The sequence below is a fragment of the Phyllostomus discolor genome, chromosome 3, assembly GCF_004126475.2.
Source record: "Phyllostomus discolor isolate MPI-MPIP mPhyDis1 chromosome 3, mPhyDis1.pri.v3, whole genome shotgun sequence".
Classification (NCBI taxonomy): Eukaryota; Metazoa; Chordata; class Mammalia; order Chiroptera; family Phyllostomidae; genus Phyllostomus; species Phyllostomus discolor.
The window spans coordinates 157,791,612-157,807,395 of record NC_040905.2 but is presented as its reverse complement, the minus strand read 5'-3'; the positions used below and the strand labels follow the sequence as shown (position 1 = coordinate 157,807,395).

Sequence of the window (15,784 nt, the reverse complement as noted above, 5' to 3'; positions counted from 1 at the left end):
AGCTAAATGCTATTTGCTGATTTCAAGATTATAGTTAGGGATATGCTGGACTTAAATTCAGATCTGCCAGAGGTGAGGATCCCATGATGGCCTCCTCTCCCCTTAAAGGTAACATTCAGATCTCCCTAGTGTGCAATCATAAAATACATTCCTGAGCCCTGAGGTCATCTGAGTCAAAGGCAAAAAATTCCTAAAATCAAACAGTCATGTAGAATGTGTCAGAATACTGGTCAGACTGTGGTATTGCAGATGGAGGTAAATTATGATATATTTATGCTGCTAAATAAGTGAAATAAGGCAACAGGGATCTCATGCTGCCAAGACAATTGGATGGCAAATAGTTATCCCACCTTCACAAAAAGCTATAAGGAGTAGCAGGCACCATGTGGTTCCCATGCTTTCAACTCTGTCAAAGTAGTCAAGTGTGAATGTATAGAAACTTCTTTCAAAGTTAATAAAATGAGGGCAAATGTTTTTATTTCTCCCCTATCAGAATCCCTCAGGTTGAGAGATGTGATTTTCTAGGGAAGATAATAGTAATGAAAGTAATGGATAAATACTAATAGAAGTTTATAGAGGTCTTTCAATTTTCACTTATTCCAGTAAATTTGTCCTCCCATATTGTTTCTACTTTTATTTATGTTCAACTGTAAAAGGTCATGTGAAAGTTAGAAATTCTTAGCTGACTGAAGTAGTATTTTCCCATGTTTCCCAATTGTTTCTTTAAAGAGAACCCAGCTTCTGCTTCCTCTTTCCCTCCATGTACTGTCCAGATCTCACTATAGACTCATTTTAAAATCCCAAAGATTGTTGGAGTCTCTAATACTAAATAAATAATCTCAGCCTCAATCTCAGCAATCTATAGATTGCTTAAGTCTCAATAATTACCATATCTTTACAGCATCAATTCATATATATGTCTATAAACATCAACCCAAGACATTAGCTCTAATAACCTGGCTTGCCAAGCCAATGGCTTTAATGAATTATTAGAATATCCACTATTAAAACTTCATCCCCTTCTCCTAATTTTGTTTTTATCTGAGGTGACAATTGCATTCACACCTTGAGTGCAAAGAGGTAAGACAATACATCAATCATTCATCTCATCAGGAGTTGACTGATTTTTCTGCTAGACCCTGCCTCCCACTTTTGCCTTGACCAAGTCAGTTGTGAATGGTGTTGCTATACAATGAATTGCTCAAATATACAACTCATGTTTGTTTTCTCTTTTTCTTTCACCCTCTACATTCAGTCAATTATTCATTTCTTTTGGTTCTGTCCCCCGATTAGATCATAAATCCATCTCAGTGACCCCATTTGGTCCAGGCCATTGCATTTCCCTTGCTGGGAACTCTCCACAGGTCTCATCTTAAATGATCCTCCCACTGCTAGCATGACTTCCCTCTGATTCATTCTCCACAAAACATAAAAGGGATTACTACACAGTTTTGCTTACATGCATTCAATGGCTTCCAATGGCATTTATAAAAAGTCCAATATACTTATTATGATCTACTAAGTTTACCTCATCTCAAGCTCCTCTCCTTTTCATTTCCTATGCACTGGATATAGGAACATTCTTTTAATTTTATGAACATTCCAAGCTCCCTTTTCCTCAAATCCTAGAAATCCCTTTAAACCCCTACCCCCTTCTTTTCCATTCCTTCATGTAATGAACACTTTTCTTTAAATTATTGGGATGACCAAAAGTTCATTTGTCTTTTTTTTTTTCATAAGGTGGCTCCAGTATCACTAAGTTCTCTTTAACATCATTAGAAATAATTCTGTTAGATTATATTGTGACAGCTGTCAGACTAGCATGCATTTAAAAAAACATCAAAATTGATGAAATTTTGGGTAGTCATTTTAATATTGAAGATGGAAGAAAATACACAATGCTTTCAGCATATTATGCTTTATTATTTCAAGAAAGGTAAAAAAGCAACTGAAATTCAAAAAAGATTTGCATAGTGCATGGAGATGGTGCTATGACAGATCAAATGTGTTGAAAGTTGTTTGAGAAGTCTGTGCTAATGATTTTTTGCTGGATGATGCTCATTGGTTGGGTATACCAGTTGAGGTTGATAGCAATCAAACTGAGACATTAATTGATAACAATCAATGTTATACCACATGGGAAATAACCAACATACTCAAAATATCCAAATCAATAGTTTTTGATGAAAATGAAAAATGTTACTTTTATTTTCAGAAAAAATAAATGGACATTCTGAACAACTCAATATTAGCTTGAAATATCAATTCCTATTTCAGGCATTCTATATTTGAAAAAGGTTCCTTTGTAACATTTATCAAAATTGCTATTTATTTTATTTTTATTTAATCCATTTTTTTCATTAGACTGTAATGTCAGTAAAGATTTAAGTCTTGTCTGATCCCCTATTGTAACATAAATTAGCCATCTTCCTAGCACACAGTAAATTCTTCATGTTTATTAGTAGATGGAGAGAGGGAGAGGAAGAAAGGAAAGAAGGAAGGAAGGAAGGAAAGAGGGAGGGAAGGAAGGAGGGAGGGAAGGAAGGGCAGAAGGAAAGAAGGGACGAAGGTTGGAAAAGGATTATGTTTGAGAAAACAAATATTTGATTTGGCAAAAGCAACCCAAAGTTTCTTTCTAATTCCTGTACCGTTGATTTTTCTGGATAGAAAAAATTATAGAACATCTGCTATTGCCAGACAGTGTGCCAGGAACTAAAAAATATTTCTATTTTTCAGGGAGAAAAATCATAATACTCTACTTGAAACAGTTCAATGAAAAAATATATATCATTGAATAGGAACTAAAAAAATACAGAGAATATTTTTGTGTTCAGTTATTTTATTCTCAAGTTCAATCTTCATTTATATTACCAAAACTTCTCAGTTATGTTTTTTTCTGATTGAATTTTACTTCTTTTTTGCCTTTTTAAAGTGTTTATGCTCTCAGAATAGAATTTTACAGCATAATTCAGCTTTTAATTTTGGGTTCAAATAATTCATAATAAAATATTTTATATGTTTATAATTTTCAATTTTCTACAATATTCCTTCATGTAATATGCTAATTACATGTCTTTGAACATTACTTGTCCCCAAGTTCTGTTATCTCTGAAAATAAAGTATATTTAACTGACACCAATTACTTGTATCTGTGGCCTCTGTCTATTAACTAGATATTTTGCCCTTTAACTATCCTCTTCTTTCAGGGACCCCTTCATGAATTAAATCCTGAAATGTTTACCCATATGACCTGTGCTGTATCTTACAGATGAACTCATTATTTAGTTCTTTGAAATGGCTAGTGGAGGATCAGAGATAGCTACTCATGTTATGTAAAGTATTGAGCTACTCTTCAAGACACCTTTCTGTGTTTCACCTTTGTTCTTTCTGCTTTAATTATGCCACAGAGACAAGTGTTTTAGTAAAAGTGAAAAATCACCTAATTAGTTTTTAATTAGTAAACACTTTAGACATTTCATCACTTTGGCTACTAAAATAGACCAAAAAAGAGTCTAAAAGAAAAAGAACAGCTCTGATACAAATCCAATATTATTTAGTTGGCTATTGTACTCACATTGTTTAATTTATGAGTTACTCTGAAGTCAATGAAATGACTTGGATTAAGGAGCCAGAGATTTGAAAAATAAACAGTCTAAATTGGACATGTGCATATTGTAACTATTGAACTTTCCATTTGAAAATGATTATTTAATTCCATCATATTTTATTACATCTTTTAAATACTTCATCCATTATGGAAGACAGTGAATGCATTTAAATCAAGATGATTACTTCAAGAGGAAAAACACATGCAATTCAAAAAGTATGCATAATAAGACAACACAATCCATAACAAACATATTCATATTTGCATAATTGACTCAGAATTTTAAGGAAGAAAAACTACAGATTTTTATACTATCATTCCTAGCAGGCACAAATCAGGTATGTGATGCACTGCTCTTTGTTTTTCATTGAAATTTACACACACAGGTAAATCACAAGGCAATTGAAATCTTAATGAAATGCATATGATAATATCATGTAGTTAACCCCATAGGCTGTATTTATCATGGTGGTTATGTTTATGCAACTTATTAAACATAATATTTGGAAGCAACTCAATAGATTTTAATAATTGATAAATAATTCTATTGAATGCCTAAAGCATAGACTTATGTTCTGAGTTTTTAAATGATCCTATAGACTATTTATTCTGAAGACTTTGAGTTTGTTTAATAATGTATAATGAAAATAAAATGTCATAATGCATTTATGATTAAAGTCAGATATTAATTTTTTATGCTGAATACTTGTTTCAAAGTAACAGTCACACAACTGGTTGTGGTATGTGACACTGGTAGTGGGTAATGTATGAGTACATACATTAACTTCATAAAGTACTACATATAATTTAGTAATAGCAACATTAAATTATTAAATGAACTAATATCAGTGGCTTCATATTTATGTATTAACTTTACAACAAAATGATGAAATATACACAAAGCAATAACTATGCTAATTAAAATCTATACAGATAATTATATTGAATGCACAAGATAAAAGCATAGAACAATATGTTTAAAACCTAATAATCATATGTAAAAGTTTAAACAATAAAGGTTTTAGGAAAACCATAAGAAAAATATCTTAACAACCACAAAAAAGCAAATATTTCTTAAATAGGACAGAAAAAATCTTTAATCATACAAGTAATAAACTTAATAGAGTAAATTAAAATTAATAATTTCTATTCAGCAAAAGATGTCATCAGGAATGTAATGAGAAAATCCACTGAATTATTTGAAACTATACAAAATAAATATGTACACAGGTGTGTACTAGTAAATGTTTAACATTTAGACCTCCTTTAATAAGTAGACCTCCAGAAGAAAGAGTAAAGCCCTGTTTTTTAGTGTATGCAAATGCATGTAGTATAAGTATCTCTACCATGGCAGATTTCAAACTACAAAGCTGCCCTCAAAATTCTTGATGCTTTAACAGTTTACTCTTGTAAAACAATTTGAGCCACAGCCAACACATCACTACATGTATCTAAAGAGGATTCAATACCCATTTTATATATATAATATATAACATAGAATAAATTTCTATATTCTATATTCTATAAATTCTAGAATATATCTAGAACTTCTATATCTAGAAATATAGAATATATTTCAATATATATTAAACAGGGGTAGGTAATATAGTTAAAAGAATAGGTAATGTATTAGAAAAAGTCAAAATATATAGGCACATCAAAAAAGAGAATATCCACACGACAAATCTTCATTATCATGGCAAATAAGCATAAAAGCAAGTATTTAATACCATTAGGCTTCAAGATATTCATATTAAAATATCCCAACACACAGGTCAGATGGCTAAACCATAAGAATGAAAAATTCCAAGTGTTAGTGGGTATATGGAATTCTCACATCCTGCTGTCAAAAACTGATATGACCACTTTGGTAAACTGTCCCTATGTATTAAAGCAGAACATTTCCTACAACACCCAACAAAATACACATATGTGTTCCCTGAAAGACATGTCCCAGATGTCTTTATGACCACTATTCATAAGAGCTAAAGCCTGGAAGTTACCCAGATTCTTATAAATAGTGGAAAGAATCAAAATTTGGTATATTTTCAAGGTTGAATACTATACAGCAGTAAGAATAAGTGATTTACCACTGCACATAATCTTGCAAATGTAATGAACACAAGAAGCAAAGCAGTACTTACTGTATGATTTCATTCATAAAATGCGAAAAAGGAGGCAAAGAATCTATCCTTCTGGAACTCAACATCATGCTTAACCTCTATGGATATAGTTCATTAGAAAAAACAGCAAGGGAATGGGACTACAAGGTACCATAATGTTCTATCTTTTGGGTTTTTAATTTATGTGAGTGTAAGTCATATGGGAATGCTCATTTTGTGATAATGCACTGAGACTGTACTTCAAATATGAGTAATTTTCTCTATTATGTTGATATATGAAGATTAAAAAGATTGAAGATGATAGTACATTTCTAAAAATTTTGTAACATTTTACAAGTTGAAATGACTTGTGAGATAAATTCATTTAGGCATATTCATGAAATATAAACTAAAATTTTAAAAATGCTTCTTGGGGTTAAAATTATTGTTTTGTGCATGCCCACATAATATTTTTCATAAAAATTTCTCCCATTACCAGAAAAGTCCTCTTGGTGGAACAGAGGAATTCCCCCTTATTTCTCATGACACTGTTTTTAATAATTGTTTGTTAAGTGTTTCCAAATGTAACCAAAAAGTACAACTTAGAGTTCCCAGAGTTGCCTACAGTCACCTAAACAACTTCTTCAAGATACATTTCAATAATTCTGTGTGAACAAATCAACAGGAGTTTTAGTCAGTTACCTTTGTATTTCCAAGGATACCATTTTTCCCCAAATATAAAATGAAAAACATGCCCATATTACCTGTATTTTATGTCAATTACAACTTTATCATGTTTGCTATTAAGGAACAGATAAACTCTGAAAATTATCTTATGAAACAATAATTCATCCGTTTCACAAGCAAATAATTTTATATTCTCTTATAATCTATAGTATTCAATCATAAGTGCAACTCAGATTTACCTTTTTTCAAATGCTATTGAATGCATTTAACCATAGAAATTAACAAGTGCATAATGCCCAAAATACCACTTTAAAGTCAAATGGTTATTTTTTACCATTTCTATCACCATACTTACATACTTTACTGTCAACTCTCTCAAGCTCTAAAATGAAGTTTTCATAGAAAAACCCATTTTTGATAAATCTTGACAAGGGATAAAATAAACATTGCTTTCAATAATTCCTTGTCTCTGTTCATTGGCATCAAAGAGAACTTCCTACAAAAATATTATATAATATTGTCATTCATGTACAAAAACTACTTTCCAGTAGTATAAATCTTTACCTTTCTGAGTGATGCATTCAAATTCACTTAGTGACCCACCAAAACCTGTATCAAATGACTATATTACTATAATATGCCTAAGAATATAAATATTTTGATAGACATTATCATATAGCTTCTTCAATATTGATGTAAACATATGATAAAGTTTCAGGTGAGTCATGCAATTTTCTTTACTATTACATTTGCCAAACACTGTCAAGCAGATAAAGAAAAAAATCTCTAAAATTTAGTATATGAATCATATAGTCTTACCATAAGCTCACAGGTTAGGAATTCACAAAAGAAAAATCGCCACCCTGAGACCTAGAAAAGTACAATCACAAACATTCTCTATTAGTACTGGTATTGCATTTTAATTCAAGCACCATAAAATTTTAATGGTGATTCAATATTATGGAAAATTATAGTGTACGTGTAATTAGTATACATATAATTTAACAAATGATTTTGACTATAATATTTGTCAGAAATAGCATTACAGTTATTCCACTCACATCAAACTATTGTGATTTAAGATTAGTTATTCTAATTTGGGATTTTAGTTCAGGGATGAAAAACAAGCCAAGAATTCTTATTGTCTCTTTTGCTTTGAGATTACAGTAATTGAATGACACATTTGCAAGCAAAATGTATTTTGCATACATTATTTTAGAGAAGATTCTCAGTTACACTGAGTGTCAAATATACACACACCCATATATGCATGCAAGCATGTAGACACACACAAACATACACAAATGTGGTTATTATAGTATAATCCTATTTTTAGCTTTGTCTAATATGTTTTAATCATTGATAATATATAACTCTAGATGAAGGTAAATATTCTATCATAATTTTAAAGATTGCATTGTACCATATAGTTCAGTTTACATCTCAAATTAAAAATATTTAGTTTAACCACATTGCATGATATTGGTTAACACTAATGTGTTTAAATCAAGGTATTTGGTTACCAACCCATATGATCATATTGACCAGCTAATGTACTTTTTTAAAAAATCATTTTCATGCAGTGGTAATTTACCAATCAAAACATTTATTAAGACATTAAATGTGCTTATTTCTAGGCAGATACTGGTCTGTATCAATAAAAGAAGGTGATTAAAGATTGAAACTCAACTCTTAATGAAAAAATTAGTAATATTTATGAACCCCTTAGAAAACTCATGAATGACTGGTGTATAGGTAGGTGTTCTACTGTGTAATACATTGCAATGACTTTCATAATTTAAGTTAATAGAAGAGAGAATGTAATGTAATGTGAGGTTGCATCTATTACATCAATGCCTTAATAAATAATGTTGTTTCTTCAGACAAGATGTTTAGATTAATTTTTCTCAGATGTCTATTAAATTGTTTCAACAGTTTTCTACTGTAAATGAAGAAACCATTACATAACAGAATTTATCTGATAAAGAAATGGTATTTAACTCTTAGGAGAGATTATCAAATGTGAAAGTGATTCTGACATTAAGAAGAACCACCTGAGAAATGAAATAAATTTTTTTCTAATATGATTCTGATGAAATGTTAGAGGAAAACAAAATTTCACGATTACTAAGGTTTAAATGTTCATATTTATATTTATTGTTCTTACTATGCAAATTGAAATGCAGGTGTAGCATCAAATATTTTTTTAAAGATTTTATTTATTTATTTTTAGAGAGGGAAGGGAGGGAGATAGAGAGAGAGAAACATCAATGTGCGGTTGCTGGGGGTTATGGCCTGCAACCCAGGCATGCACCCTGGCTGGGAATCGAACCTGGGACACTGGTTCGCAGCCCGAGCTCAATCCACTGAGCTATGCCAGCCAGGGCAGCATCAAATCTTTAATAATGAATGCTCAGAATTTTTTGGTTGAAGTCACTGAGCTAATTGGTGGCAGAAACTTGACCATTCTCTGAGTCTCTGATTCTCAGTCTATTGCACTTCACTCTAGGTATTGGCCATTGCTCCAGGTCTCCTTGTTCTCAAGTTGAGAGACACAGTTTATTAACATCAGTAGAGGTCTTTACTGCCCAATCCTTTTACAAACCCCAAAGCACGTGAATTAACTTTGTGGGCCTCCCCAGTTCATTCTTCTAGTGATTTCTGCTTTCATTTTGCCCACAGGAGCAAGGAGTAAAAAGATGACTTCTGAAGATCCACTTCCTACTAATATTTGTTAAAGAGGAGGCCTTTCCAAGAACTTAGTGTGATTTGAGGATTTATTGGATGTGACTTGGCATTTGGAGGAATTCATGGAATCGTCATTTTATCTGATGATTTCTCTGACTACACCACTAATTTCTTTGACTAAATCTACATGAATTGTAAATAAATTAAAACCCTTCTGGTCTTATAACTTCAATATATTATGATTAATTTTAGATAGTCACAGCCCCACAGTGCCCAATTTATTAAATATTTAATTGAAACTTTTCATATTTATCAAGCATGTTTTCTAAAATTTTCTGCCATTAGAATACACAAAATTTTGAAAAATATGTACATTTTATGTTACATGCACAATTTTGTTATAGGTTATTGAAAATGTTTATTTTGAAAATCAGATAGCTTTCTATTCATTTAGAAAAATAATTTTTTTAACTGAACTCTTCTTTGAAGACTGTCAAATTTATCATCTCAGAAATAAAAGCCTTATGATTATAGGCAATGTGTTTGGTGAAAAAAATGGAAGACTGTTTCAGTGAAACTGGGCATACTGTAAACTCTCAATAAATAACTAATGAATATCTAAATGTTCCAATAAAGAAATAATTTCTGGACAGGCCCTTAAGAAGAAACCTATCCTAGCACCTTTTTGTGACAAAGTTTACCTAAGCTCAGTAATATCCAAACTTTCTCAATGTCTTATTCAATACCTAGATTTTCTTTTTAAAGCAGTTCTTAAATCCTGAGAAAGTTAGAGTGAAAGGCAGTGATGGTTTTGAGGACTATCAACTCATCCAATGATTAGATAATTTGTGTAAATCTGTTGAGTAAGTATAACATGTTTATAATGTTAGGTTAGTAATTAATTCATTTGTCCAACAAATATTTATTGAGCAACAATGTGTCAACTACTGCCCTATTAGAATATGAGTTTAAAGTGATGAACAAAATGTATATGGTCTGCTCTCATAGATTTATTTCCTGGCCACTGATATTATACTTAATCTTTTTATAATGGATTGCCAATATCAAAAACCAGTAGACATTCTGCTTTAATCATCTATGATCTTCTAAGGATTGCTCTTTATTTATTCCAAACTTTAGCCTATAAGCCTTAAATAAGTTCAGGTGGGTTTAAGACTATGGCAGAATATTCTGGTTATCCCCCAATATCCATCTTACCTTGTTTTTAGAAAGAGAATGTCTGATTTTTAGCTAGTACATGGCTGCTTGGAATAAGGCTACAATCTTTAGTCTTGGTGCCGTGAGACTCAGTTTTGGCAAAAGCATGTTTGTGGAAGAGGGGTAAGCAAGTCTAGAAAGTGTCACTGAACATGGAGAGTATACCCATCTTTGTCCATTTTCCCTATTGATTTCTGGTTAGAATGCAGAACTAATGCCTGGAGCGCCAGCAATAATTTTGTATCAAGAGGGGATACAAAATTACTAGCCGCCCTCTTTTTCCTTCCCCTCCCTGTTCCCATAAACTCCTATGTAGAGTAATAAGAGGGAGAGAGTGAATCCTGGACAACAGAGAATACCATCTCAGGTTTAGATGGATTATCTCTTGAATTTGAGTAAGAAATAAACTGTAGAGACAGAAAGCAGATTAGTAGTTTTTAGGGAATGAGGGTGGGAGGAATGGGAATGACCTCTATTGGGAATAGGATTTCTTTCTGAATGATGAAAGCATTCTAATATTAGATAGTGATGCTGGTTTTACAATGCTGAATATACTGAATCCACTGAATTGTATACTTTGAAAAATTTTACAAAAGAGGTGAATTTTATGGTGTGTGAATCATATCCCAATAAGGCTGCTATTTTTAAAAAGTATGCCTTATATCACACTATGAGTTGAATTTGATGGCTTAAATAAGTTGGATACATTTTTACTGTGCTATAAAATTGTGTAACATATTCTTTGGGTGCTCAAATTTGTCTAAATTTATTAACTTTCCACAATGCATTAACATGCTATATATATTAAGAGAAATACAAGTAACAAAAATAACAACCACTGTTCTCCATAATCTAAAATCTACTGAGAAAAAAGGTTATTGGTGAATTAACACCAAGATAAACCATTAACCTCTCAGGACTTTTGCGAGGATTTCATTATATAATTGAAAATTATTTGAAAACTACTATATAACAAAATGCATTATTAGAAAAAAAACACTATAGGCTGAAATCTGTGTTTTAGTTGTTTGGCAGTAGTGTCTTTAAAAATCTTTGTAACTGAATATCTGTTTGGAAATTGTGCTTACAAAACACCAAAGTGTTAAACTCCTAAATAAAGTTTTATCCTCAATAAAGAGGTATAAAATGAAAGTGATATTTACACATATTTATAGTGTCCAGTAGATATAGAAACAAAATTAAACGATCCATTTTGGGGTCAGAGATTTACATCTTAATTTAAAATGTATAGATTCTTATGTTTGGTACTTTGATTCCTACACATCACTCTCCTGAAAAATGCCTCTCCAAATTATTCAAAACATTGAAATTTTGTAAAAGTATTTCATATTGTGTTGGTATGCTTGCCAACAATAACCTCAAACTATAAATAGGTATATTACAAAGAGATCTTGCAAACTCTTTTTTATGAGTGACATTGTCATGATTTTTCTAAATTGAAATTCAACTAATTGGTACAGCTTTAAAAAAGTAATAACGCTTATCGTAAAAGTTGCCATGTTATAATTACCTATACACTTGAGAAAAAATTACAATTGTAAATTGTAACTCCAGCATAATATAATGATCCTTTAGTTACTAGAGACCGTTATACTGGAAAAGCTGTAAAAATGTGTGAAAGTTCACAGGATTGGCTTAACCTTTATGTAAATTAATTGGTTACTATAGCGACATTCATTTTCATGGCATTTGAACTGTTGCAGGAGCTCAGATAAGCTTTGGAGCTTCAGTTCTGTGATTGCCATTATGACTATTAGATCCGTATCCCTCCCTTGTCTGAACATAGATAGCATATTTGGGCTTACTTACTCTGCATGGTTGGCTATTTTAATAACCCCCTGGAAAGTATCCTGCATTCTTATTCCTTTTCTTTTACTACTTTCTTGCCAATTATCAACTTAGAGGCAAAAATATACAGCAGTACCTCTCAAACTAAATGCACATACAAATCACCTGGGATACTTAAGAAACTATAGATTCTCATTGATAGTTCTGGACTTCTTAGAATCGCAGGCCGGGTTACAGAAATTTGAATCACAATCTTCATTTTAACAATACTGACAAGGTTTTCAAAAGCTTCCTACAGCACAGAGGCTTTATCCCTAGGACGAGATAGTCATAGATCATACAGTGTGAAGTACCCCACTTCCCTGGATTCCACTGTAATCTACCCTCCTCCCCTCCTCAATTAGATAATGTTACATAAAGTCCTCTCGATTTCTAAGCATTGAAAAAGATAGCTGATATAGTGAAATTTTTGCTCCCATTTTTTTCTTTGCTACACTACCACAAAACTAGCCCTATGTATTGCTCATGTCTCATCATTATTACTATCTCTCCACAGTTACCTACCCATTACATTATATTAGCCGCTAAGGTGAAATATTCCCAGTCCCACCCCATTCTACACCTGCCCCCCTCTCTCCTGTGTGATATAACCTGCTCATACAGTTGTACCTGTTTTAAAAAGATTCATATTAACAACTTCAATGTTAATATGAATCAATTCTCCATTGTAAAAATGCATGTGTATTTTTACAATGGAGACAAATTTTAGCCTTATTACATTTGGCCAATTATTTCACTTTTTGAGGTTTCAATAATGACTATTGACCATAATAATAATGATGATCACAAACACTTGTAAGGATTATAAGTGTTACAGGATTTTTCAAACATTACTCAATTTAAGTTAATCCTCCAAACAACCGTAAGTGGTAGGCACTTCCATTATACTATTTTATAGATAAATTAACTGAGAAACAGAGCAATTAAATAACTTGCCCAAGAGCACAGATCTAGTCAGGAGGGGAATCTGCTTATGATACAGTCTTGTACACTATTAGAATTTAAATGAGGTGATGTAATTGAGGTGCCCACTCTGGTGACTGATTCCTGGTAGCTGCCCAGCAAACATTAGTTTGCTTCCTTCCAACTGAGTATGAGTTATCACAGTGCTTCTCAAACTTCAGAGTACAGCAGAATGGCTGAGGGCCTGGGTTCTCCCCACAGTGTTTCCAATTCAATAGAAGAGTAGAGTTCCCAAATCTGCATTTCTGACAAGTTCCAGAGGATGTTTCTGGAGCTGATCCAGACACCCCACTTTGAGAACCACTAAGTCAGTGCTCACTCAACAGAATCACAGGTATCCAGCCTTGGACTCTCAAAGCTTAGAATCCAGTAAAGGCTCTGGTTTGAGAATAAGTAAAGATTTATACAAACAAAAGGAAAACAGGACACACAGATTAGTTAGTAAATTAGAGACATGACCATATGAGTTCTTTACATTTTTAATAATCAAATCTGGATAAAATGTATGAATAAAAACCCAAATGGAAATAACAACTGAGTTGACTAAATATATAGGAAAATCACTTACTTACTTTGGGGTATTCACAGTGTTTCTACAGCACCATAAATTAGAATCATACTTCCAATTCTCTTCTATAATCTATGTTTGCACCGAGCAGTATATCACAATCATTTTCTACATTCTCTTACTATGTGAGTTTCACAAGTGCAGGGATTTTTACTTCCCTTGCTAATGTATAGCAAGTGCTTAGAACAGAGCCTAGCATGTAGAAGGGGCTCCTATACGTTTGTATGTCTCTCACTATTTCTTTTGATTAAGAGGAATTACAGAATCAAAAGATACGAATGGTTCTACAGCCATTCTGGATTGGTATTGCCAAAATGACCTCCAGAAAGAATGTACCAGCTTCTACTCCCACCTGCCCTGTGTGCTTGTGCCTCTTTCCCTCACTTATAAAAACTCCCTCATAATTTTTCCAATAGTAACCATTACTGCTCCATGTGTTTACCATATGCTGTTTCCAAATTCTAATATCTCTAAAACCAAGATGCATATCCAAAGGAGTAATTTAGCTCTATTTTTCTTTTCATAGAGCTCTATAAAATAATGATTTGTCTTACAATTCACAGCACTTGAGTTTCAAAAAAAAAAAAAAAAATCCTATGGCACCTAAATCTTAGAACTATATTTGTGAATACTAGTCATAATTACTTCAAAATCTATTTAATGCTGTTAAAACACTTTGAAATACCACTGCAACACTATGTGCTTCATGTTGTCATATATCACTGATTAACTTCTTAAGAAATATACTATTTACCATGAGCTAAATGAGGACTCAGAACTCACATAACCTGTCATAATTGCTACAAATCAATATTAATTCTCCTATATTTAAAAGACATAGAAGAAAAAGAGACATGTTACCAGATTTAAATGAAAACTTTTTGAAAATAAAACATATATTAGGAGATCATGAAAAAAGTTAATACAAATGTGGCAAAAAATCTAATTTTTCTGTGGAAGAAATATATAAAATATTTAAAAGGATTTTACTAAATTTATGTGTCTCATGCTATTTTATCCTGTTTTTACTCTTAAATATTAAATATTAATCATATACCAGATAAAACTTTGTTGTATGCTGTTTCACTATTGTATGATTTTCAACATTAGATCTTTAGAAGCAAATATTTCTGTATCTAATTACCTAGAAATAAGAAACATGAAATTGCATGGATTGTTTCAACTGACCAATAAGCATAATAAAATGGTCAACTTTGCTAGTAATAAATACATAAAAATATGGATAAAATTTTACCACAAAACTGAACACATCTTATTTGAATGTAATATTAAAATTATAATATTAAAATTTTTCTAAGACTCAGTTTCATCAAAGGAAGACACAAAGAGTTCATACTGATTACAAGGATTAACTGACATAATGCATGCAAAGCTTGAGAAACATTTTGGCTCACAATAAGTGTTAAATATCAACAATGATGGTGATGTTGATGATTAAACTGTTTAGGAAATAAATATGTGCAGCTACTCTAGGTTTTATCTGTTTTAACTTTCACTTTCATAGTTAACAGTTGGAGGATACACAATAGTAGTAGTATAATTGCCCACCTTCATAAATTTCATATATTTATATTTATATATATACATATATACACATGCACATATATTAGCTTCTTTTTCTCTTCTGCAAAAGGAGCAAAGAATGTAAATATGTATATGCACACATACATGTACATCTAATATTATATCTATATTCTCTTCTGTGAAGGTTAGAAGCTTTTAAGGACTGTGACAGGAGTCCTTAAAAGACTATTGAGAGAATGGGGCTTGAGGCCAAAAGGGTAGCTGCTGAAGGAAATGCTGAGGATGCGGGGGAGGCACTCCACATCACAAGAAGTCGTAGGACAAATGCCAAGTGGCTGAGCATGGGGGCATTCCCAGAGAACACCCCAAGAGCTAAGACAGGTTTTTTAAGAAGTGAGAGCCCCCTCCATCCTGAAAGTCAGACCTAGCACAGAACCAAAGTGAAGGTAATAGAGGGAGTTTAGTCATGTTTCATTAGCCTTTGCTCAAGTGGGAATCTCTTGGCCCTCCACTGTCACCTGGAGAAATGCTTCCTTC

General features: G+C 32.1%; 1 protein-coding gene across 16 annotated transcripts in view; it reads right to left on the bottom strand.

The window, feature by feature from the left end:
- The window catches only part of PTPRD (protein tyrosine phosphatase receptor type D), a 1,502,332-nt gene that overhangs the window by 1,173,275 nt on the left and 313,273 nt on the right, over positions 1-15,784 (bottom strand). For all 16 annotated transcript variants that reach the window (XM_036021603.1, XM_036021605.1, XM_036021607.1 and 13 more), the window contains exon 4: positions 7,216-7,266. The gene's annotated coding sequence lies outside the window, so the exon portion shown is untranslated. The remainder of the gene's footprint in view (positions 1-7,215; positions 7,267-15,784) is intronic.